This window comes from Trichomycterus rosablanca, unplaced genomic scaffold, assembly GCF_030014385.1.
Source record: "Trichomycterus rosablanca isolate fTriRos1 unplaced genomic scaffold, fTriRos1.hap1 scaffold_187, whole genome shotgun sequence".
In the NCBI taxonomy this organism is placed as follows: Eukaryota; Metazoa; Chordata; class Actinopteri; order Siluriformes; family Trichomycteridae; genus Trichomycterus; species Trichomycterus rosablanca.
The window spans coordinates 67,253-91,757 of record NW_026947015.1 but is presented as its reverse complement, the minus strand read 5'-3'; the positions used below and the strand labels follow the sequence as shown (position 1 = coordinate 91,757).

Sequence of the window (24,505 nt, the reverse complement as noted above, 5' to 3'; positions counted from 1 at the left end):
GAGGAATTTAGAGTGTTTTGGGAAGGGGTTAGGGGATTAAAAGGGCTGTGTGAGGGCATTATAGAGTGGTGGGAGATAGCGAAGAAAAGGATAAAGCAGTGGGGGCTATGGAAGAGTAGGGAGAGGATAAAGGAGGAAAAGGGGAATTTAAGGGAAATGTGGGGGGAACTAGCAAAGGAAAAGGAGAAAGAGAACGAAGGGAAGGAGGTGGACAGAGATAGAGTAGAAATAGTACAGGGACAGATAAGGAAGATATATGAGGGAAGAGCAGAGAAGTATATGTTAATGGCAGGACAGGAGTTTAGGGAGAGAAGGGAAAGAGTAGATACATATTGGATAGGGAAAGCTAGAGAAAGAAGAGAAGAGAGAGGGATAGAGGGAATAAGGGATGAGCAGGGACAGGTAAAAGTACAAAATGAGGAGATGCTGCAGATAGGGACAGAGTATTATAGGAGGTATTTTAGGGAGAGGGAAGTGGAGGTAGAAGTAGGGGATGAATTTATAAAAGAACTAGAAAAGGAGGTGCCTAGGGACATAAAGCAGGAAATAAATAAAAGCATAAGGGAGGAGGAGGTGAAGGAGGCAATAAAAAGCCTGAAAAAGGGTAAGGTACCAGGGATAGATGGAATACCGGGAGAGTTTTACAAAAGGTTTAAGGAGGAGGTAAGCGGAGACCTAACAGAAGTGTTTAACAAAATACTGGAGAAAGGGGAAATGAAAGGAACAATGGCGACAGGGGTAGTAACACCAATATACAAAAAGGGGGAAAGGGAAAATTTAGATAATTATAGGCCATTGTCGATGTTGGGGGTGGACAGTAAAATAATGGCGAAAATATTGGCAGGGAGGTTGAGGAAGGCACTGCCACATGTCATACATGTAGACCAGACATGTGGAATAGAGGGTAGAAGCACAAGGTGGAATCTACAGCTCATCAGGGACGTGGTGGCATGGTCAGGAGACCGGAAGCTGCCATTGATGATAGCAAGCCTGGACCAATCAAAGGCGTTCGACAGGGTGGACAGGGAATTTTTGTTTAGAGTCATGGAAAAGATGGGGATGGGAGAAAAACTGGTCAGATGGGTTAAAACAATGTACAGAAGGACATACAGTAGAGTAAATATGAACGGGTATCTAGGGAGGAGTTTTGAGACAGAGGGGGGTATATTACAGGGGTGTCCGTTATCGCCACTTCGATTCATAATGTACATGGAGCCGCTGGCGGAAAAGATTAGAAAAGACAGGGAGATAGTAGGGGTTTTGGTGCCGGGAGCAGGTGGGTATAGGGTGAAGGTAACACAGTATGCAGACGACATGACAATTTTGGGTAGAATAGATAGTGATATAGAGAGAACATTGGACATAGTGGAAAAATTCGGGGTGGGGTCTGGGGCGAAATTGAATAGGGAAAAATGTAAGTTAAAATTTTTTGGGACAGTGAAAGATAGAAAAGATTTGGTGGGAGGGTTGGAGGTAAGTGAAGGGCCAATAAAGATTCTAGGGGTAAAATTTGAAAACCAGGGAGCAGCAGGGTTGAATTGGGGAGAGAGGTTAATAAAGGTGAAACAACAGCTAGGACTATGGACCGGGAGGAAACTGTCGTATATAGGGAGGAGTCTGATAATTAAAACGGAGGTGCTTCCCTTTCTGATGTACCTGGCATACATCTATCCACTACCAGTGAGTGGAAGGAGGTGGGTACAAAGGGAAGTATTTCGGTTCATGTGGGGAGGAAAGTATGAATATGTAACAAGGGAGATAATGTATAGGAAAATAGAGGAAGGGGGGAGAGGGGTTTTAGATGTAGGATTAAAACTGGACTGTATTTTTGTGGCAAACATAATGCAGGAGCTAGCAAAGGAGGGACAACACCCAGGATGGTACTTTCTAAAATTATATTTCGCATACCACGCACGGGGTGTCATGGAGTGGGACAACAGAGGTCCAAGGGCGGAGCAGCTGCCATGGCATTATGGGCAGGCTGCCAAGTGGTTAAAGGTAAATAGAGAGGGGAAAGACAGAAACATATGCACAAGTCACAAAAGAGTATATGAGGAAGTTAGGAGTAGAAGGGTAAGAGAAAGCAACAAAAGAATAGAAGCAGGGACAGTGTGGACAAGAGTACAACCACTAGGGCTGGAAAACAGTTTAAAAGATATAAACTGGCAAATAGTACACAGGAAATTACCAGTAAAAGAAATAATGTACAGACACGGGATAAGCAAGACAAATGTGTGTCCGAGAGAGGGGTGTGGAAGGGAGGAATCAATAATACATGTATTTTGGGAATGTAAGGTAGCTAGGGAAGTATGGCAAAAGGTGGGAACATGGTTGGATAATATAAGAAGGGGGTTTAGAGTAACATGGGAGGTTGTAGACAAAGGAATAGGAGGAATGGGAAAAGGGAGAAGCAGATTCATGTTGTGGCTAACAATAAGCCTGGTTAAGAGAGGGATATGGGAGGATAGACAGGCGGAAGTGAAGGAAGGGAAAGGAAAGGGAGTGATGGGGATAGTCAAGAAAGCCGAATGGGAAATGAAGACAAGAATGAAAGAAGATGAAATGGACTTGGGGTGGGAAAAGGGGAAGGAAAAGTGGGGAAGAATATGGGATATGTGTATGGGAAAAAAACATGATGATTACAATGAATGTGACAACGGTGGTGGGAAAGAAATGAAAATTATTATTCTGTAAATAGTTTGTTTTGTGTGAAAATGTGTGTAAATAAACTTTTGTAAAAAAAAAAAAAAAATCTGTTCTTATCAGTTTAATATCTGATACGTCCTCTACCCGAGGACCATATATTAAATGGATTTTTAGGCCTGGGAGTCGGAAAAGGGGCTTGCTCCGTCCACTCCACGCATCGACCAGGTATTGCATTGCCTCCTGGCACGGTGCACCCTCATAAACGGTCAAACGAAAGAGTAATTGACGAATGCTGGTGACTGGCCCCTGCTGGAAAGCTGTTGGGATTAGGGGTACGGCGCCTTAGACCTTTGCCTAGCCTAGGCCCGGGGTTTCCTCGGTCCTTTTGCGCTAGGGAGTCCCGCTTTTCCCGCTTTTTCATTTTCCCTCCATTTTACTTGAAAAAAAAAAAAAAAAAAAAAAGGCGAAAGACTTAATTTTCCCCCACCCTGTGTTTCTCCAGGCAAAGGCTGTGCTGCCTCGTCACCCACCCGACGACCCAAGGGCGCTTTTGCTGCAGGTTTTCGTCGCTCTACCTCGAGCCCTCTTCCTTGAGCGGCCGGTGGCCTACGGAGGCCTGGGCGACCGGCGAGCAGGGCTGGAGTTTCTCTTCATTCACGTACAAATCTTTCGCCTTTTACTAAAGATTTCCGTGGAGAGGAACGTTGACCTCAAGATCAAGTGTAGTATCTGTTCTTATCAGTTTAATATCTGATACGTCCTCTACCCGAGGACCATATATTAAATGGATTTTTAGGCCCGGGAGTCGGAAGAGGGGCTTGCTCCGTCCACTCCACGCATCGACCAGGTATTGCATTGCCTCCTGGCACGGTGCACCCTCATAAACGGTCAAACGAAAGAGTAATTGACGAATGCTGGTGACTGGCCCCTGCTGGAAAGCTGTTGGGATTTGGGGTACGGCGCCTTAGACCTCTGCCTAGCCTAGGCCCGGGGTTTCCTCGGTCCTTTTGCGCTAGGCAGTCCCCCTTTTCCCGCTTTTTCATTTTCCCTCCATTTTACTTAAAAAAAAAAAAAAAAAAAAAAAAGGCGAAAGACTTAATTTTCCCCCACCCTGTGTTTCTCCAGGCAAAGGCTGTGCTGCCTCGTCACCCACCCGACGACCCAAGGGCGCTTTTGCTGCAGGTTTTCGTCGCTCTACCTCGAGCCCTCTTCCTTGAGCGGCCGGTGGCCTACGCAGGCCCGGGCGACCGGCGAGCAGGGCTGGAGTTTCTCTTCATTCACGTACAAATCTTTCGCCTTTTACTAAAGATTTCCGTGGAGAGGAACGTTGACAAGTTCAACTTATTTTTTGAAGGCTTTGTCTTTGCATAGCTGCTCTTTTGCTGGTGGAATGACAGAAGGTGTGTGGGCGTGAAGGCGGCCGGTCAGCGCCGTCCACTAGTCCGGACCCTCAAAAGGTAGGGCCCGTGGCCCGGCGCCTATTTCAGGTTATCGCTTCTCGGCCTTTTGGCTAAGATCAAGTGTAGTATCTGTTCTTATCAGTTTAATATCTGATACGTCCTCTACCCGAGGACCATATATTAAATGGATTTTTAGGCCCGGGAGTCGGAAGAGGGGCTTGCTCTGTCCACTCCACGCATCGACCAGGTATTGCATTGCCTCCTGGCACGGTGCACCCTCATAAACGGTCAAACGAAAGAGTAATTGACGAATGCTGGTGACTGGCCCCTGCTGGAAAGCTGTTGGGATTTGGGGTACGGCGCCTTAGACCTCTGCCTAGCCTAGGCCCGGGGTTTCCTCGGTCCTTTTGCGCTAGGCAGTCCCCCTTTTCCCGCTTTTTCATTTTCCCTCCATTTTACTTAAAAAAAAAAAAAAAAAAAAAAAGGCGAAAGACTTAATTTTCCCCCACCCTGTGTTTCTCCAGGCAAAGGCTGTGCTGCCTCGTCACCCACCCGACGACCCAAGGGCGCTTTTGCTGCAGGTTTTCGTCGCTCTACCTCGAGCCCTCTTCCTTGAGCGGCCGGTGGCCTACGGAGGCCCGGGCGACCGGCGAGCAGGGCTGGAGTTTCTCTTCATTCACGTACAAATCTTTCGCCTTTTACTAAAGATTTCCGTGGAGAGGAACGTTGACAAGTTCAACTTATTTTTTGAAGGCTTTGTCTTTGCATAGCTGCTCTTTTGCTGGTGGAATGACAGAAGGTGTGTGGGCGTGAAGGCGGCCGGTCAGCGCCGTCCACTAGTCCGGACCCTCAAAAGGTAGGGCCCGTGGCCCGGCGCCTATTTCAGGTTATCGCTTCTCGGCCTTTTGGCTAAGATCAAGTGTAGTATCTGTTCTTATCAGTTTAATATCTGATACGTCCTCTACCCGAGGACCATATATTAAATGGATTTTTAGGTCCGGGAGTCGGAAGAGGGGCTTGCTCCGTCCACTCCACGCATCGACCAGGTATTGCATTGCCTCCTGGCACGGTGCACCCTCATAAACGGTCAAACGAAAGAGTAATTGACGAATGCTGGTGACTGGCCCCTGCTGGAAAGCTGTTGGGATTTGGGGTACGGCGCCTTAGACCTCTGCCTAGCCTAGGCCCGGGGTTTCCTCGGTCCTTTTGCGCTAGGCAGTCCCCCTTTTCCCGCTTTTTCATTTTCCCTCCATTTTACTTAAAAAAAAAAAAAAAAAAAAAAAAGGCGAAAGACTTAATTTTCCCCCACCCTGTGTTTCTCCAGGCAAAGGCTGTGCTGCCTCGTCACCCACCCGACGACCCAAGGGCGCTTTTGCTGCAGGTTTTCGTCGCTCTACCTCGAGCCCTCTTCCTTGAGCGGCCGGTGGCCTACGGAGGCCCGGGCGACCGGCGAGCAGGGCTGGAGTTTCTCTTCATTCACGTACAAATCTTTCGCCTTTTACTAAAGATTTCCGTGGAGAGGAACGTTGACAAGTTCAACTTATTTTTTGAAGGCTTTGTCTTTGCATAGCTGCTCTTTTGCTGGTGGAATGACAGAAGGTGTGTGGGCGTGAAGGCGGCCGGTCAGCGCCGTCCACTAGTCCGGACCCTCAAAAGGTAGGGCCCGTGGCCCGGCGCCTATTTCAGGTTATCGCTTCTCGGCCTTTTGGCTAAGATCAAGTGTAGTATCTGTTCTTATCAGAAACGAATGGCGGGAAACGATGCGAGAGGGCCGGTCCGAGTGACGCGGCTGAGAAATTCTGTGAGAGTTGAAGTGACGAGAAACGAACAGAGAACGAAACTCACGGTGGACCATTTGATTCAAAAGGTTTTGAGAGAGTTGTTTAAGTTGGAGGCCACTGAAATTTACTGCTTGCAAGATTTTACAAACACGGGATTCATGGACATAACGTTTAATGATATGACAGCGTGCCAGAAGTTCCTAGCAGCATGGGAAGAACAGAAGGAGCACAGAGACCTAGAAGGACTGATGGTGAGAGCTCTGTTCATCTGGGAGACGGTGAATCTTACGGTACACATGTATAACCCGTTTGTGGAGGAGGAGAACATCAGACAATACCTGCAAAGGTACTGCCTAAAAGTGGAAGGTGGAGAGAAGCAGACAAACAGGTATGGAATATGGAATGGGAGACGGAGATACAGGGTAAAGTTCAGACAAGAGCCGGGGGCACCAGGAGGAGTGGCACAGCCACCAGGGTCGTTTGCTATAGGACCACATAGAGGGTTCCTATTTTATCAGGGACAGCCATTGACTTGCCGAAAATGTGGAGGAGCCGGGCACATAGGGGCAACATGTGTTAGGCAGAGGTGCCGGAACTGTGGGTCGGAGGAGCATGGAGCAGCAGAGTGCAAAATGCCAAAGAAATGCAGCCTATGTGACAAGGAGGACCACTTGTACAAGAACTGCCCGAGGAAAAGGCGGACATTTGCCGACCTGTTCACCACTGGTTTCTTTGAGGGGGAAATGGAGACACAGACGAAAGCCACAAGCTCAGGAGAGAAAGAGAAGGAGCAAGGAACAACACAAGAGGAAGAGCCTGGCAGGGATAAAGAGAAACCGGAGGCAGGAACACACACAACAGAGAAAAGAGCGGGAACAAAGACAAAGAAAACCAAAGAGCTGAACGAAGGAAAGGAAAAGAAGAAGAAAGAAGAGGTAAAGGAAAGACAGGAGGAAGGCAGCGCCCCTGGTGGCGAGGTAGAACAAACAGCAGGAGGCAAACGACCATTTCCTGAAGAGGAGCTGGGGGACAGCCCAGTCCGGAGAACACGCACTGAAGGGCTAAGTTGGAGCCAGGCGGTAGAGGAAGAGGAAGAAGGGGAGGAGCAAATATATGACGAACTGCTAAAAAGGTTAAGTGAGGAAATGCAGACAATGCACACCACAGGCTCCGGAGAGGAGGGGGTGAGTATGGACTTTTCAACAGGGATGGGAGACCAAAGTAGTACTCAAGGGGGTGATGAAGGGACAAGTGGAATGGAAACGAAATAAAGGAAAACTAAATGGAAAGGACACTAAAAATAGGGACCTTTAACGCCAGAGGACTGAGAAACATGAAGAAAAGAAGTTTGGTTTTTAGTTTTATAGAAGATCTAAGTTTGGACATTTGTTTTATCCAGGAAGCGCACCTAAAGGACTTGAAGGACATTAAAAGATTTCAAAAGGACTGGGGGAGGGGGAAATCAGTGTGGTCCATAGGGGGGGTACACTCCAGTGGAGTTGGGATTCTGTTTAAGGGATGGGGTATGAATTTAAAACAAGTTATAGGTGGTGAAGTGGGGAGGATGGTTGGAATGGATTTAAGTTGGGGGGGTATAAAGCTGAGAGTTTTGAATATATACGGACCACAAAATTTAAAAGACAAAAGGGTTTTTTACGAGGATGCCAAGCTATTAGGTGCAACAAGTAATTTTTTGGTTATGGGGGGGGACTTTAATATTAATCTGGCGGGAGGAAGAGATGAAGCAACAGGAATAATTACAGATATAATTAAAACACATAAATTAGTGGACATAGGAAGGGAGGTAGGAAGGGGAATGGAAGGGCCAACATGGAGGAATACAAGGGGGGATGAAAGTAGGCTAGATGGGATATTCGTGAGCAGAAGTATGGAAGTGGTGGCAGGAGAAACAAGAAGTGTGAACTTCTCAGACCATGACTTGGTGATGGCTGAGGTGAAAGTGGGGGGAAGACAATACGGGACAGGGTACTGGAAATTAAATGTAAAAATATTAGAGAAAGAGGGGATAGAAGAGGAATTTAGAGAGTTTTGGGAAGGGGTTAGGGGTTTAAAAGGACTGTGTGAGGGAATTATAGAGTGGTGGGAGATAGCAAAGGAAAGAATAAAACAATGGGGGTTGTGGAAGAGTAGGGAGAGGATAAAGGAGGAAAAGGGGAACTTAAGGAGAATGTGGGGGGAACTAGCAAAAGAAAAGGAGAAAGAGAACGAAGGGAAGGAGATAGACAAAGATAGAGTAGAAATAGTACAGGGACAGATAAGGAAAATATATGAAGGAAGAGCAGAGAAGTACATGATAATGGCAGGACAGGAATTTAGGGAGAGAGGGGAAAGAGTAGATACATATTGGATAGGGAAAGCTAGAGAAAGGAGAGAAGAGAGAGGAATAGAGGGAATAAGGGACGAGCAGGGACAGCTAAAAGTACAAAATGAGGAGATGTTGCAGGTAGGGACAGAGTATTATAGGACATATTTTAGGGAGAGGAAAGTGGAGGTAGAAGTAGGAGATGAATTCATAAATGAACTAGAAAAGGAGGTACCTAGTGATATAAAGTTAGAAATAAATAAAAGTATAAGGGAGGAGGAGGTGAAAGAGGCAATAAAAAGCCTGAAAAAGGGTAAGGTGCCAGGGATAGATGGTGTATCGGGGGAATTTTATAAAACGTTTAAGGAATTGATAAGCAGAGACTTAACAGACGTGTTTAACACAATATTGGAGGAAGGGGAAATGAAGGGAACAATGGCGACAGGGGTAGTGACGCCAATTTATAAAAAGGGGGAAAAGGAAAATTTAGACAACTACAGGCCATTATCGATGCTGGGGGTAGACAGTAAAATAATGGCAAAAATACTGGCAGGGAGGTTGAGGAAGGTACTGCCACATGTCATCCATGTGGACCAGACATGTGGCATAGAAGGAAGGAGCACGAGGTGGAACTTGCAGCTGATTAGAGATGTGGTGGCGTGGTCAGGAGACCGAAAGTTGCCATTGATGATGGCAAGCTTGGACCAATCGAAGGCGTTCGACAGGGTGGATAGGGAATTTTTGTATAGGGTAATGGAAAAGATGGGGATGGGAGTAAAACTGATTGGATGGGTCAAAACAATGTACAGGAGGACGTATAGCAGAGTAAGTATGAACGGGTATTTAGGGAGGAGGTTTGAGACAGCGGGGGGTATATTACAGGGGTGTCCACTGTCGCCACTTCTATTTATAATGTATATGGAGCCGCTGGCGGAAAAGATTAGAAAGGACAGGGAGATATTAGGGGTTTTGGTGCCCGGAGCAGGTGGGTATAGGGTGAAGATAACGCAGTATGCAGACGATTTGACAATTTTGGGTAGAACAGACAGGGATATAGAGAGAACATTGGACATAGTGGAAAGATTCGGGGTTGGGTCTGGGGCGAAATTGAATAGGGAAAAATCCAAGTTAAAATATTTCGGGACAGTGAAGGATAGGAAAGATTCGGTGGGAGGATTGGAGGTCAGTGAAGGGCCAATAAAGATTCTAGGGGTAAAATTTGAAAACCAGGGGGCAGCAGGGTTGAATTGGGGAGAGAGGTTAATAAAGATGAAACAAAAGTTAGGACTTTGGGCTGGGAGGAAATTGACATATATAGGGAAGAGTCTGATAATCAGAGCAGAAGTACTTCCCTTTCTGATGTACCTGGCATACATCTACCCACTACCAGTGAGTGGAAGGAGGTGGGTGCAAAGGGAAGTATTTCGGTTTATGTGGGGAGGAAAGTATGAGTACGTAGCAAGGGAGATAATGTACAGAAAAATAGAGGAAGGGGGGAGAGGGGTATTAGACATAGTATTAAAGTTGAACTGCATTTATGTGGCAAGCATAATGGCAGAGTTAGAAAAGGAGGGACAACACCCAGGGTGGTATTTTTTAAAACTATACTTTGCATACCAGGCACGGGGTATCATGGTGTGGGATAATAGGGGTCCCAGGGCAGAGCAGCTGCCATGGCATTATGGGCAGGCTGTCAAGTGGCTAAAGGTAAATAAAGAGGGGAAAGACAGAAACATATGCACGAACCACAAAAGGCTATATGAGGAGGTCAGGAATAGGAGGGTAAGGGAAAGTAAAAGAAGAATAGAAGCAGGGACGGTGTGGACCAGAATACAACCATTGGGGCTGGAAAACAGGTTGAAAGACATGAACTGGCAAATAGTGCACAGGAAACTACCAGTGAAAGAAATCATGTACAGACATGGAATCAGTAAGACAAACAGGTGTCCGAGAGAGGGGTGTGGAATGGAGGAATCAATAATACATGTATTTTGGGAATGTAAGGTAGCTAGAGAAGTATGGCAGAAAGTGGGAACATGGTTGGAAAATATAAGAAAAGGGTTTAGAGTAACGTGGGAAGCGGTAGACAAAGGGTTAGGAGGAATGGGGAAGGGAAGAAGCAGATTCATGCTATGGCTAAAAATAAGCCTGGTCAAAAGAGGAATATGGGAGGATAGGCAGGAGGAGGTGAGGGGAGGGAAGGGAAAGGGAGTGATGGGAATAGTGAAGAAAGTCGAATGGGAAATAATGACAAGAATGAAAGAAGATGAAATGGACTTTGTATGGGAAAAGGGGAAGGAAAAGTGGGGGAGATTATGGGACATGATGTATGTATGAAAAAGACATGATTATTAAAATGAATGTAATAGTGGTGGTGGGAATGAAAATGAAAAATGAAACTGAATGTTCTGTAAATAGTTGTATTGTGTGAAAATTTGTGGAAATAAACTTTTGTAAAAAAAAAAAAAAAAAAAAAAAAAAAAAAAAAAAAATCTGTTCTTATCAGTTTAATATCTGATACGTCCTCTACCCGAGGACCATATATTAAATGGATTTTTAGGCCCGGGAGTCGGAAGAGGGGCTTGCTCCGTCCACTCCACGCATCGACCAGGTATTGCATTGCCTCCTGGCACGGTGCACCCTCATAAACGGTCAAACGAAAGAGTAATTGACGAATGCTGGTGACTGGCCCCTGCTGGAAAGCTGTTGGGATTTGGGGTACGGCGCCTTAGACCTCTGCCTAGCCTAGGCCCGGGGTTTCCTCGGTCCTTTTGCGCTAGGCAGTCCCCCTTTTCCCGCTTTTTCATTTTCCCTCCATTTTACTTAAAAAAAAAAAAAAAAAAAAGGCGAAAGACTTAATTTTCCCCCACCCTGTGTTTCTCCAGGCAAAGGCTGTGCTGCCTCGTCACCCACCCGACGACCCAAGGGCGCTTGTGCTGCAGGTTTTCGTCGCTCTACCTCGAGCCCTCTTCCTTGAGTGGCCGGTGGCCTACGGAGGCCCGGGCGACCGGCGAGCAGGGCTGGAGTTTCTCTTCATTCACGTACAAATCTTTCGCCTTTTACTAAAGATTTCCGTGGAGAGGAACGTTGACAAGTTCAACTTATTTTTTGAAGGCTTTGTCTTTGCATAGCTGCTCTTTTGCTGGTGGAATGACAGAAGGTGTGTGGGCGTGAAGGCGGCCGGTCAGCGCCGTCCACTAGTCCGGACCCTCAAAAGGTAGGGCCCGTGGCCCGGCGCCTATTTCAGGTTATCGCTTCTCGGCCTTTTGGCTAAGATCAAGTGTAGTATCTGTTCTTATCAGTTTAATATCTGATACGTCCTCTACCCGAGGACCATATATTAAATGGATTTTTAGGCCTGGGAGTCGGAAGAGGGGCTTGCTCCGTCCACTCCACGCATCGACCAGGTATTGCATTGCCTCCTGGCACGGTGCACCCTCATAAACGGTCAAACGAAAGAGTAATTGACGAATGCTGGTGACTGGCCCCTGCTGGAAAGCTGTTGGGATTAGGGGTACGGCGCCTTAGACCTTTGCCTAGCCTAGGCCCGGGGTTTCCTCGGTCCTTTTGCGCTAGGGAGTCCCCCTTTTCCCGCTTTTTCATTTTCCCTCCATTTTACTTAAAAAAAAAAAAAAAAAAAAAAAAAAGGCGAAAGACTTAATTTTCCCCCTCCCTGTGTTTCTCCAGGCAAAGGCTGTGCTGCCTCGTCACCCACCCGACGACCCAAGGGCGCTTTTGCTGCAGGTTTTCGTCGCTCTACCTCGAGCCCTCTTCCTTGAGCGGCCGGTGGCCTACGGAGGCCCGGGCGACCGGCGAGCAGGGCTGGAGTTTCTCTTCATTCACGTACAAATCTTTCGCCTTTTACTAAAGATTTCCGTGGAGAGGAACGTTGACAAGTTCAACTTATTTTTTGAAGGCTTTGTCTTTGCAAAGCTGCTCTTTTGCTGGTGGAATGACAGAAGGTGTGTGGGCGTGAAGGCGGCCGGTCAGCGCCGTCCACTAGTCCGGGCCCTCAAAAGGTAGGGCCAGTGGCCCGGCGCCTATTTCAGGTTATCGCTTCTCGGCCTTTTGGCTAAGATCAAGTGTAGTATCTGTTCTTATCAGCCGTGGGGAGACATACAAACCGACCTGGACGTGGATTTTATAGAAACTGATATTAAAATTTTAGGCATTAAATTTGACAGAGAGGGAGGTGGACGGGGTAACTGGACTGACGTGTTAGGGAAAGTCAGGCAACGACTGGGGTTTTGGGGACTGAGACGAATGACAATCGAAGGCAAAGTTTTAATATTTAAATCTGTGATTTTACCTTTGCTTTTATTGTTGTGTTCTGTTTTTAGTCCCCCCAGACCTTTTATTTTACAGGTGGAGAGAGCGGTTTTTTATTTCCTGTGGGGGTCCAAGTGGGAGCGACTCAGAAGAGAGGTGGTGAAGAAAGGACCAGACAATGGAGGGAAGGGGCTCCCAGACCCCCACCTGTTTTTAACCAGCAAATTCACCGCACTACACATTACCTATGCGACGACCCCATCCAGAGAGAACAAGACGGCCAGCATGGTGAAATTCTGGATGGGGTCGTACTTGAGAAGATTGCGCATTTTAAAACCTGATCTTAGAACCCCAGTGGCTTTTAATTTGTCAAAAGAATATGATTTTATTAGAAAGTTTTTAAAGAAGTTTGATTTAGAAAAGGAGGATGTCACCATTTTAACTAACGCTAAATCCATTCTCTCTGTTGTGCAGGACCGGGAAGAAGTGAGTCCCGTCCCAGGCCTCACTTTGAGTGAGGCCAGAAGAGTGTGGAGGAACGCGGCTCACCCCGCCCTCCCGAACAAACTAAAAGATCTGACGTGGATGGCGGCTCATGAGATCCTCCCGGCCAGGGCCGTGATGCACTCCCGGGGGATGGCAACGAATCCCACGTGCCCACGGTTTGGGTGTGGCGAGCCAGAAACCGTGCGGCATGTGCTCTGGGAGTGCAGCGTGGCGAGGGACCTGTGGGCCAGAACCGGCCCGCTACAATGCCCGAGCCTACCAGCAGGGGAGGTCCACCCGCGAGTTTACCGGCTAGCGGTGAACGGGGTGGGTCAGGGTGTCGAAAAATTGCCAGCCGCCGAGTTCACTACGCTCTGGCTCACCCTTACCAGCGTGACAGCCGCCTTGTGGACCTCCCGCGACCTGCTGGTGGGGAAGCGAGTGACGGTGCCCCTGCACGCGTTGGAGCGGCTGGCAACATCGTCGCGGCAGGAGGCGCTGCGCGTCGCCAATCGGAGGAGGGGGCTGGGGTCACACGCAGGGGGGTCCAGACCACCACGGGCGATGGCTCCCGTCAATGCACCGCCAATTGAGCCCTTCCAACGAAAAACCGTACATGTGACATTTTTTGTAAAAATCACTTCGGCATGGCATGGCATTGTTTGATGTTCTTTATTTAATATTAAGGCAGTCGCTACAACATAGTCCGTTAATTAGGGTCATAATTTAAATTTTAAATAGTGCTCACGCGGAAAAACCGTTTTTCTCCGCTGCCAAAAATGGACGGACAAGCAGTAGTACTAAGTGCGGCTGACGAAAATCGGTTAAATATAGGGAAAAAAAGAAAGCTGAAAATGAACACATGGAAAGACAAAGAAAGAAAGATGCTACGCAATGCAGGAAAACCATATATTAACAGAAAGGGCGAAGAAAAACCAGGGAAAAATCCACCGAAAGACGTAAGTGGAATAACCATATAAGTACCTCATGAAGCTGAACAGCTAGAGGCTGGCGAATTTTTTACTCTACTTATAAAACTACTCTCACGTGGCAACATTAATATAACGTTATACATTGTGTTTACGCACAAACGATCAGCGTTTATCTGGATGTTACTTGTTTCTAACTTGTTGTAATGTATTATGCTCGCAAGGGCAAAGTGTGTGGGAGTGGCTGTAAGCGGCAGTGTGTCAGACTCACTGATACACGCAAGTTACAACTTTTCACGCTGTTTTACTCCAGTACATATGAGAAGCAGCAAGCTTTGATTCTCTCGGGCATGGAACAGGTGAGCCATGTAATTGCAATCTTTAATCAATGCTGACAACTTTGCATACATTGTTACTCCGTTGATGTTGTGCATAGGCTGTAAAGCAATGCTTTAGGAAATGAAAGTGAAAGTAAAGTAAACGTGAACAGTTACATTGTAAAAACTGTCTGGTTGTGTCGCTGTCCTGAAAAGAAGACATGGCATATTGCATTTAAAAGATTCAGGTGATCCTCAAACTAGTTTAGAATATGTATTTCTTTATAGTAATAGTAAGTATACCCTCAGTCTTGAACACCCCTGCCCTTCAGTCTTCCCTGCTTAAAACAACTCAACTCAGATAAAAGCTTGGTACTGATCTGGTCAGTTGAAGTGTGTTGGCACACAGAAAATAGTGCAGTACATGGGATTTCAGGTCCAGTGATCAGACCCCAAACTGACCTAAGATTAAAATGACGATTTACATAGTTTAATTTAAGAACAGCAATCATGCCATTAATGTAACATTAGTGCTGCCTGCATTCTAACACCAAGTGAGGCGAAGACGCTCCAAGGAAAACAGTGAACACAGAAAACATCAGAGTTTTTTCTATTATATTCAGCAAGCAGGGCAGAGACTAAATGTTTGCAAAACAACATTCATGTCAGTGTATCAGCTGACAAACAGTCGCTTACAGGTATGTTAGACTATATAAGCTTTATATTGTTAATTTAATGTTCCTATTAGTAACAATAGGAAATTATATAGATATTATGTTCCTAGTTTATTGTTTGGACAGGTTATTCAGGAAAAGTTGCACAAATGTGAGTTAGGGCAAAATGAAGGACTTGAGTCAGACCAGGCTACTGAGGCTAGGTTTCCTTTAGAAGATGGACGAGGCAAACATAAGAATAGGTAATGCACCTTTCACTTGTTATTGTGAGTGTTATAATAAGTGAGTGTATACATTGTAGTGTGCAAAAAAGCTGGTACAGATGCAAAAGGGGCAGTCGTAGGCTTGGGGTTAAGGAACAAGCCTTGCGACCTGAAGGTCCCCGGTTCGATTCCTGGTCCCGCCAATTATACGGCTGAAGTGCCCTTGGCACCTAACCCCTACTGCTCCCCGGGTGCTGTGGACAGGCCTGCCCACCGCTCTGGGCACGTGTGCTCACTTCACTAGTGTATGTTTATATGTGTGTTTCACTGCATGGATGGGTTAAATGCTGAGGACAAATTCCTCTGTGTGTAAGCACAGTAGGCAAATAGATCACGAACAATCACTTTAAAATACATAGGCTGGTGGTGGCTCCATAATGGTATGGGGTTTGTTTAGCTGGCACCCTGGTACATCTACAAACATCTCTGACAGGTGAACACTATGTGTGCCTTTTTGATGAGTTACATCCGTTCATGTACTGCATTCATTCATATGGGTCTGGCCTTTTCCTAAAAGGACAATGTGCCGACAAACACATCTAGAACAGCAAATTATGGTTAGAGGAACATTTATCTGAGTTTGGGGTTTTGCCATTCCCACCTAAGGGATACCATGCAACGTGCTGTGGTGCAGAATTGTGGACTGTTCTGCAGAACGTATGGTGTTCATTGCCTACAGACTATTTTCACAAGCTTGTGGAGTCCATGTCCTGTGGGAGACCTCCCAAGTATTAGACTGGTGTACCCGTTTTTTTGCTACTTCACTGTGTATACTGAGTTGCCAGGTTATTATGTACCTTCCTTCTACGCTCTCTGGCCATTTTATCAGTTATTATTTGAGTGGGGTTTAGCTCCACCAATAACAACTCACCTTGCTGATGTACAGTTATAGCATGCTGCCCATTTGTTAATGTGTAGCCATCATCAAGCCCTCCATCAGAAACATAGAAATTTAAAAAGATTATAAATGTTCTGTCTAAATGTTCTGTCTAAATGTTCTGCCATATTTAATTTTTTATTTCTTATTTTTTCTCCAAATGCTAAAGTAAAGTAAAAGTAAGTAAATAGAAATGCTCTAAGATTTTCTGAAAATCGTCATGTCTCCTCTGTAGAAGAACATGTATTTTGGCCAGGAGTGTTCAAACTTATGCATACAACTAAAATTCTAAAATCATCCTGAACCTAATGCATGTGTATCATATTGACCTTTAGGCCACATCGGATACAGTCTACAGTAAAACAAAGCATCAGTGAGCACATATTGTCTTTTCCAAGGCAGCAGAACCACTATTCGAGACTTCGGGGTGATGTTGAAAGGGAATATCTAAGTCCTGATCTGAATTTATTACGTATGTACAAATTGTATAAAGAGAAGAATTCCTTGTCTCCAGCTAAATTCTGGCTGTATCGTGACATTTTCAAGCAGCAGAACCTTACATTTGGCCAACCCAGAAGTGACACGTGTTCAAGATGTGATGCTTTTTTTATGAAATTGTCGTCTGTATCATCCGAAGAGGAAAGGAAAAAAGTGTTAACTGAAAGTGAGCTGCACCATCGGAAAGCTGAGAAAGCCTACACCCAACTTCAGGCTGATACAGAGTGGGCTAAAGTAAACAGTAATTGCCATGTAATTTGTATTGATTTACAAGGTGTCATTTACACACCCAATCTGACCCATTCCAACATCTACTACCAGAGGCAGTTGGCAAATTACAACTTGTGTATCCAAGAACTTGGGACAGAAGAACCAGCAACCATGTGTGTGTGGCATGAGGGGATTGCACACAGAGGATCTGTTGAAGTTGCTAGCTGTGTTTATAAGTGGGTGCAGACAAATTTTACTCAACTGCCCATATCCAAGGAGCGCAAGCTTGTCATATATAGCGACAGGTGTTGTGGCCAAAACAACAACTGGAGGATGCTCAATTTAATGTCAATGCTCATATCACGGCGTTACTTTACTCAGATTTAACAGAAGTTCATGGTCTCTGGTCATTCTTTTCTTCCATGTGATCGTGCCTTCTCTGTAATTGAAAGAAGACGCAAAGTGTCTACACTTTATACACCCTCTGATGTCACTGAGATAATCAAACAAGCAAGACCACAAAACCCATTCAAAGTCATTGAGATGAAGTGTGATGATTTCAGGCTACTACCAGACTCTGTCCTTAAACGAACCACTGGACTACAGATCACCTCAGTGATGTGGTTCAAACTCACAGGTATCTGATAATGTAACTATGTGTTTCTATGTGTGTGTACTTCTGCCTTTAGAACATGTTTTATGCACAACATTAGCATTATTACACATAGTAATACTTTTTTTTGTATATATTATATATGTGGTAATATAATGTTATAATACTATCTAATATACCATTGTATATTATATTAACTTAATATCATGCACTACCACATATTATATTAGCATAGCCCTGTATACATGCCCACTATATTATATTTATTTATATTTCTACTATTATATTACACTATAATAGTTAATATATTAGTATATATTAGTTTATACTATTACTGTAACTATAACTATGCCTATTACATTATGCAGCACCTTACAATCTTTACATGTACGTACTACTATTGGGATTAGTCAGTCTCTGTTGCGTCGCTTGCAGGTAGTCCAGAATGCAGCAGCAAGGTTACTGACTAATACCAAGAAAAGAAACCATATTACACCAGTCCTTGCCTCACTACATTGGCTGCCTGTTCAGCACAGGATTCAGTTTAAAGTGCTTTTATTTGTTTTTAAAGCGCTTAATGGTCAAGCCCCAGCTTATCTCAGTGGTATGCTTTCTCCCGCAACTGCACAGCGCTCTTTAAGATTAGCCACTCAGAATTTGTTGACTGTTCCTAGGGCTCGTTTGAAGCTAAAAGGTGATCGTGCATTTGCAGTTTATGCTCCGAGGCTATGGAACACTCTACCTCCTAATATTCAACAAGCACCTTCGGCCGCTGTTTTTAAATCACTCCTAAAATCATACCTTTATAAGCTGGCATTTGAACAGTGAGAAGCTGTGTTAATTTTAGTTGTTTAGTCTATTTTTATCTGTTTTATTTTGTCTTTTACTCTGTATTTTTATTTGGTTCTTACTTTTTTAACATAATGTTGTGTTATGTATGCTTATTCGATGTACAGCACTTTGGTCAACGTAAGTTGTTTTAAGAGTGCTTTATAAATAAAATTTACTTACTTACTTACTTACTTACTGTCCTACTGTCCACCACTTATTTGCATATTTGCACTGCTATTTACTTTTCTGCATACTTGCACTATTTTTATGGTTATCAGTCCAATTTCTCTACCAGTATTTATAGTTATATATAGTTCTATCTATCTGTCTGTCTGTCTGTCTGTCTAACTATCTAACTATCTATCTAGTCTACTTATATTTATCTGCAATATGCATTTCAGCTGATGATCCTTGGAATGTGCATACCAGACAGAGCCATAGTCAGTATGAAGGGTGGAAGACATGGACAGTCACTAAATCAAAACGAGGATTTAGTGACTGGAGGAGCTAGGCCTCAAGCACCAGTTTTCAGCAGACACTATCCCAGGGCATATGAGAGTTCATTGCCAATCAAGAATGAGAAGCACAAGGACCTCATGACAATGCTGAACTACTTACCAACTTCTGCTCGATCTTTTTATGAATCTCTGGAATGTGAATAATAATCAGATTGATCTAAATTTTACTTAATATTACATTGTTTTATATTAGTTATGTTTCATGGGGGTTTTAGGGGGGGTGTTTTATGTATTGTTTATGTAATGTAAGAATCCTAAATTAAATATAGATTATATAGAGTTCTATTGAAAAGAAAGTGCCTAGTATGTTTTCATGATGTATTTCTGAATGCAAATAAGTTAATCATCTACAGAAAACATACTTAAAACTGACTATATATGCATGATATGTCATATATAAAATAGTAATAGTTAATTAAATGCAAAGAATCAAAATAAAGATTAGAACTAATATATTTGTTAATGTCACATATACTGTTTTTCCATGAATTGATTTTGGCAGTGGAGATAAACTGTTCTTCCACATTCTATTAAATAAAACCAATAATATAAAGCATTATTATAAGTGTTATTTCTAATCACTTTCATGAATGAAGAAATGCAAGTCTGCATAAAGCACATTTTAGTTTTTTAATGTAAAAAAAGTTGTCCACAGAAAAAAAAATTTTAAAAATTGATTTCTCCCAAACAGGACAAATGGTTGATATATGGTTTTTCGTTGGAAGGGCTCAATTGATCACGAGAAGGACGGAGCATCGGGCACAGGGTGAGGATCTCCGCTGAGCTGCAGAACGTGACACCGGACTCGACGGAGGAGCGGGGTGGTGCAAGGAGGACGAGGACTCACCCCGGTTCTGCACAAAGGAACGTGTTTTACTTGCGTTGTTTTACCTGGACTTTTTTATTGGACTTTTTTCGAACATTTTAAACTGATATTACTCTTCACTTTTAAAAACAAGATGAACTTTTAACATACTGAAAGAAGCTTTTTAATGTTCTTTTATCTGCACTGACTTTTTAGGCAAACAAAAGCTTTTAAGAAAATGTTTAAAGTATGTTTTATTGTTTTTTATGTGAAGATGTGTTTTAAAATTGTGAGAGAAAAATGTTTTAAAATGTAAAATGGTGACAATAAAAACTTTTTCGAAAAAAAAAAAAAAAAAAAATCTGTTCTTATCAGTTTAATATCTGATACGTCCTCTACCCGAGGACCATATATTAAATGGATTTTTAGGCCCGGGAGTCGGAAGAGGGGCTTGCTCCGTCCACTCCACGCATCGACCAGGTATTGCATTGCCTCCTGGCACGGTGCACCCTCATAAACGGTCAAACGAAAGAGTAATTGACGAATGCTGGTGACTGGCCCCTGCTGGAAAGCTGTTGGGATTAGGGGTACGGCGCCTTAGACCTTTGCCTAGCCTAGGCCCGGGGTTTCCTCGGTCCTTTTGCGCTAGGAAGTCCCCCTTTTCCCGCTTTTTCATTTTCCCTCCATTTTACTTAAAAAAAAAAAAAAAAAAGGCGAAAGACTTAATTTTCCCCCTCCCTGTGTTTCTCCAGGCAAAGGCTGTGCTGCTTCGTCACCCACCCGACGACCCAAGGGCGCTTTTGCTGCAGGTTTTCGTCGCTCTACCTCGAGCCCTCTTCCTTGAGCGGCCGGTGGCCTACGGAGGCCCGGGCGACCGGCGAGCAGGGCTGGAGTTTCTCTTCATTCACGTACAAATCTTTCGCCTTTTACTAAAGATTTCCGTGGAGAGGAACGTTGACAAGTTCAACTTATTTTTTGAAGGCTTTGTCTTTGCAAAGCTGCTCTTTTGCTGGTGGAATGACAGAAGGTGTGTGGGCGTGAAGGCGGCCGGTCAGCGCCGTCCACTAGTCCGGACCCTCAAAAGGTAGGGCCCGTGGCCCGGCGCCTATTTCAGGTTATCGCTTCTCGGCCTTTTGGCTAAGATCAAGTGTAGTATCTGTTCTTATCAGAGATGGCGTTCAACAATGTGCGTATGCCGGTCAGGTTGATGCGGCTTAGAAATTCTGTCAGAATTGAATTGAACGAGACAAGCACCGAGGCACAGGGAGCTGGATTTACTTTACAGAAAATTGTACAAGGAATCTTACGAGACATTTGTAGGCAACAGACGGAAAACATCTTTTGTCTTCAAGACTTTACGTCTGCTGGCTACGTGGATATCACTTACCAAGACATGGAAACATGCCAAGACTTTTTAGCTACGTGGGAAAGAAGAAAAGATCATCCGGCCATCGGGGGACTAAAGGTGAGAGCGATGTACATCTGGGAGGAGGTTAATGTTACAGTACATATGTACAATCCGTTTGTTGAGGAGGAAGACATTAAGCACTACCTGCAAAGATACTGTTTAAATGTGGAAGGGGGACAGAAGGTACTCAACCAGTTTGGAATATGGAATGGGAGGAGAAGGTACAGGGTAAAGTTCCGACCAGATCCGGGGGCTCCGGGTGGAGTGGCACATCCTCCTGGATCCTTTGCGATCGGGCCACATAGAGGCTTTCTTTTCTACCCGGGACAACCTATGCACTGTTGGAAGTGTGGAGCGGTAGGCCACACAAAGGCTACCTGTACAAGCAGCCAAAGATGCAGACACTGTGGGTCAGAGGAGCACGGAACCTTTAACTGCAAAAGCCCCAAGAAATGTAGCTTGTGTGATGGTGAAGACCACCTGTACAAGAGCTGCCCCACAAAGAAAAGAACATTCGCGGAGCTGTTCTCCTCAGACTTTTTGGAAGGAGAAATGGAAACGCAGGTGGAGGCAAAAAGTTTGAAAAGACAGAGTGAAGCACATGGAACAATAGGGGAGGAGCAGGTGTGTGGAGAAGCAGGACAGGCTGAACCAATCGCACTGACGTCTGAGAAAAGAGCGGGAACGAAGACAAAGAAAACCAAAGAGCTGAAGGAAGGAAAAGGAAAGAAGGAGACACAAGAGGCAAAAGAGGGACGAGAGAAAGAAGGTGCCCCCTGTAGGGAGGTGGAGCAACAAACGGCAGGCAAACGCCCATTTACTGGGGATGAGCTGGGGGCTGGACCAGTTAGAAGAACACGCCCCGGAGGGATAAGCTGGAGCCAGATAATGGAAGGAGAGGAAGAGGAGACAGAGCAGCTCTATGAAGACATACTAAACAGTCTAAACGATGAGGTACAGAAAATACCTATGACATACTCCGGAGCAGAAGGGGTGAGTATGAATACTGTAACAGGGTCAGAAGACCTAAGGAAGACTCAAGGGAGCGATGAAGGGACTAACGGAATGGAACAGACATAAAGAAAAACAGTATGGAAAGGACACTAAAAATAGGGACGTTTAACGCCAGAGGACTGAAAAATGTGGAAAAAAGAAATTTGGTTTTTAGGTTCATAGAAGATTTAAGTTTGGACATTTGTTTTATTCAGGAAGCGCATCTAAAGGATTTAAAGGACATTAAAAGATTTCAAAAGGATTGGGGGAGGGGGAAATCTGTGTGGTCCATAGGGGGGGTACACTCAAGTGGAGTTGGGATTTTGTTTAAGGGATGGGAAATGAACATTAAACAAATTATAGGAGGTGAAGTGGGGAGGATGGTTGGAGTGGATTTACGTTGGGGGGGTGTAAAGATGAGGATTTTGAATATATACGGACCACAACATTTAAAAGACAAAAGGGTTTTTTACGAGGATGTCAAGCTATTAGGTGCAACAAGTAATTTTTTGGTTATGGGAGGGGACTTTAATATTAATCTGGCAGGAGCAGGAGACGAAGTAACAGGAATAATTGCAGATATAATTAAAACACATAAGTTAGTGGACATAGGAAGGAAGGTAGGAAGGGGAATGGAAGGACCAACATGGAGGAATACAAGGGGGGATGAAAGTAGACTGGATGGGATTCTCGTGAGCAGAAGTATGGAAGTAGTGGCAGGGGAAACAAGAAGTGTGAACTTTTCTGACCATGACCTGGTGATGGCTGAGGTAAAAGTGAGAGGAAGAAAATATGGGACAGGGTACTGGAAATTAAATGTCAAAATATTAGAGAAAAAGGGGATAGAAGAGGAATTTAGAGTGTTTTGGGAAGGGGTTAGGGGATTAAAAGGGCTGTGTGAGGGCATTATAGAGTGGTGGGAGATAGCGAAGAAAAGGATAAAGCAGTGGGGGCTATGGAAGAGTAGGGAGAGGATAAAGGAGGAAAAGGGGAATTTAAGGGAAATGTGGGGGGAACTAGCAAAGGAAAAGGAGAAAGAGAACGAAGGGAAGGAGGTGGACAGAGATAGAGTAGAAATAGTACAGGGACAGATAAGGAAGATATATGAGGGAAGAGCAGAGAAGTATATGTTAATGGCAGGACAGGAGTTTAGGGAGAGAAGGGAAAGAGTAGATACATATTGGATAGGGAAAGCTAGAGAAAGAAGAGAAGAGAGAGGGATAGAGGGAATAAGGGATGAGCAGGGACAGGTAAAAGTACAAAATGAGGAGATGCTGCAGATAGGGACAGAGTATTATAGGAGGTATTTTAGGGAGAGGGAAGTGGAGGTAGAAGTAGGGGATGAATTTATAAAAGAACTAGAAAAGGAGGTGCCTAGGGACATAAAGCAGGAAATAAATAAAAGCATAAGGGAGGAGGAGGTGAAGGAGGCAATAAAAAGCCTGAAAAAGGGTAAGGTACCAGGGATAGATGGAATACCGGGAGAGTTTTACAAAAGGTTTAAGGAGGAGGTAAGCGGAGACCTAACAGAAGTGTTTAACAAAATACTGGAGAAAGGGGAAATGAAAGGAACAATGGCGACAGGGGTAGTAACACCAATATACAAAAAGGGGGAAAGGGAAAATTTAGATAATTATAGGCCATTGTCGATGTTGGGGGTGGACAGTAAAATAATGGCGAAAATATTGGCAGGGAGGTTGAGGAAGGCACTGCCACATGTCATACATGTAGACCAGACATGTGGAATAGAGGGTAGAAGCACAAGGTGGAATCTACAGCTCATCAGGGACGTGGTGGCATGGTCAGGAGACCGGAAGCTGCCATTGATGATAGCAAGCCTGGACCAATCAAAGGCGTTCGACAGGGTGGACAGGGAATTTTTGTTTAGAGTCATGGAAAAGATGGGGATGGGAGAAAAACTGGTCAGATGGGTTAAAACAATGTACAGAAGGACATACAGTAGAGTAAATATGAACGGGTATCTAGGGAGGAGTTTTGAGACAGAGGGGGGTATATTACAGGGGTGTCCGTTATCGCCACTTCGATTCATAATGTACATGGAGCCGCTGGCGGAAAAGATTAGAAAAGACAGGGAGATAGTAGGGGTTTTGGTGCCGGGAGCAGGTGGGTATAGGGTGAAGGTAACACAGTATGCAGACGACATGACAATTTTGGGTAGAATAGATAGTGATATAGAGAGAACATTGGACATAGTGGAAAAATTCGGGGTGGGGTCTGGGGCGAAATTGAATAGGGAAAAATGTAAGTTAAAATTTTTTGGGACAGTGAAAGATAGAAAAGATTTGGTGGGAGGGTTGGAGGTAAGTGAAGGGCCAATAAAGATTCTAGGGGTAAAATTTGAAAACCAGGGAGCAGCAGGGTTGAATTGGGGAGAGAGGTTAATAAAGGTGAAACAACAGCTAGGACTATGGACCGGGAGGAAACTGTCGTATATAGGGAGGAGTCTGATAATTAAAACGGAGGTGCTTCCCTTTCTGATGTACCTGGCATACATCTATCCACTACCAGTGAGTGGAAGGAGGTGGGTACAAAGGGAAGTATTTCGGTTCATGTGGGGAGGAAAGTATGAATATGTAACAAGGGAGATAATGTATAGGAAAATAGAGGAAGGGGGGAGAGGGGTTTTAGATGTAGGATTAAAAC

The 24,505-nt window shown here is 44.6% G+C and overlaps 10 non-coding genes and 6 pseudogenes across 10 annotated transcripts; all 16 read left to right on the top strand.

Annotated features, from left to right (window-relative positions):
• The first annotated feature begins 2,724 nt into the window (after window positions 1-2,724).
• Window positions 2,725-2,905, top strand: LOC134306201 (U2 spliceosomal RNA; annotated as a pseudogene).
• Window positions 2,906-3,350: 445 nt separating this feature from the next.
• Window positions 3,351-3,527, top strand: LOC134306200 (U2 spliceosomal RNA; annotated as a pseudogene).
• A 377-nt stretch (window positions 3,528-3,904) lies between these two features.
• On the top strand, window positions 3,905-4,019 carry LOC134306160 (U5 spliceosomal RNA). Its single transcript, XR_010008964.1, has one exon. It is a non-coding gene; the product is annotated as a U5 spliceosomal RNA (small nuclear RNA).
• Window positions 4,020-4,136: 117 nt separating this feature from the next.
• LOC134306198 (U2 spliceosomal RNA) lies at window positions 4,137-4,327 on the top strand. The gene has a single exon (XR_010009000.1). It is a non-coding gene; the product is annotated as a U2 spliceosomal RNA (small nuclear RNA).
• A 376-nt stretch (window positions 4,328-4,703) lies between these two features.
• Window positions 4,704-4,818, top strand: LOC134306159 (U5 spliceosomal RNA). Its single transcript, XR_010008963.1, has one exon. It is a non-coding gene; the product is annotated as a U5 spliceosomal RNA (small nuclear RNA).
• A 117-nt stretch (window positions 4,819-4,935) lies between these two features.
• On the top strand, window positions 4,936-5,126 carry LOC134306083 (U2 spliceosomal RNA). Its single transcript, XR_010008901.1, has one exon. It is a non-coding gene; the product is annotated as a U2 spliceosomal RNA (small nuclear RNA).
• A 377-nt stretch (window positions 5,127-5,503) lies between these two features.
• LOC134306158 (U5 spliceosomal RNA) lies at window positions 5,504-5,618 on the top strand. Its single transcript, XR_010008962.1, has one exon. It is a non-coding gene; the product is annotated as a U5 spliceosomal RNA (small nuclear RNA).
• A 117-nt stretch (window positions 5,619-5,735) lies between these two features.
• On the top strand, window positions 5,736-5,903 carry LOC134306094 (U2 spliceosomal RNA; annotated as a pseudogene).
• A 4,690-nt stretch (window positions 5,904-10,593) lies between these two features.
• LOC134306082 (U2 spliceosomal RNA) lies at window positions 10,594-10,795 on the top strand (annotated as a pseudogene).
• A 373-nt stretch (window positions 10,796-11,168) lies between these two features.
• LOC134306157 (U5 spliceosomal RNA) lies at window positions 11,169-11,283 on the top strand. The gene has a single exon (XR_010008961.1). It is a non-coding gene; the product is annotated as a U5 spliceosomal RNA (small nuclear RNA).
• Window positions 11,284-11,400: 117 nt separating this feature from the next.
• Window positions 11,401-11,591, top strand: LOC134306195 (U2 spliceosomal RNA). Its single transcript, XR_010008997.1, has one exon. It is a non-coding gene; the product is annotated as a U2 spliceosomal RNA (small nuclear RNA).
• Window positions 11,592-11,970: 379 nt separating this feature from the next.
• On the top strand, window positions 11,971-12,085 carry LOC134306149 (U5 spliceosomal RNA). Its single transcript, XR_010008953.1, has one exon. It is a non-coding gene; the product is annotated as a U5 spliceosomal RNA (small nuclear RNA).
• Window positions 12,086-12,202: 117 nt separating this feature from the next.
• On the top strand, window positions 12,203-12,370 carry LOC134306085 (U2 spliceosomal RNA; annotated as a pseudogene).
• Window positions 12,371-19,769: 7,399 nt separating this feature from the next.
• On the top strand, window positions 19,770-19,954 carry LOC134306202 (U2 spliceosomal RNA). The gene has a single exon (XR_010009002.1). It is a non-coding gene; the product is annotated as a U2 spliceosomal RNA (small nuclear RNA).
• A 371-nt stretch (window positions 19,955-20,325) lies between these two features.
• On the top strand, window positions 20,326-20,440 carry LOC134306148 (U5 spliceosomal RNA). Its single transcript, XR_010008952.1, has one exon. It is a non-coding gene; the product is annotated as a U5 spliceosomal RNA (small nuclear RNA).
• A 117-nt stretch (window positions 20,441-20,557) lies between these two features.
• LOC134306091 (U2 spliceosomal RNA) lies at window positions 20,558-20,695 on the top strand (annotated as a pseudogene).
• Window positions 20,696-24,505: the final 3,810 nt, after the last annotated feature.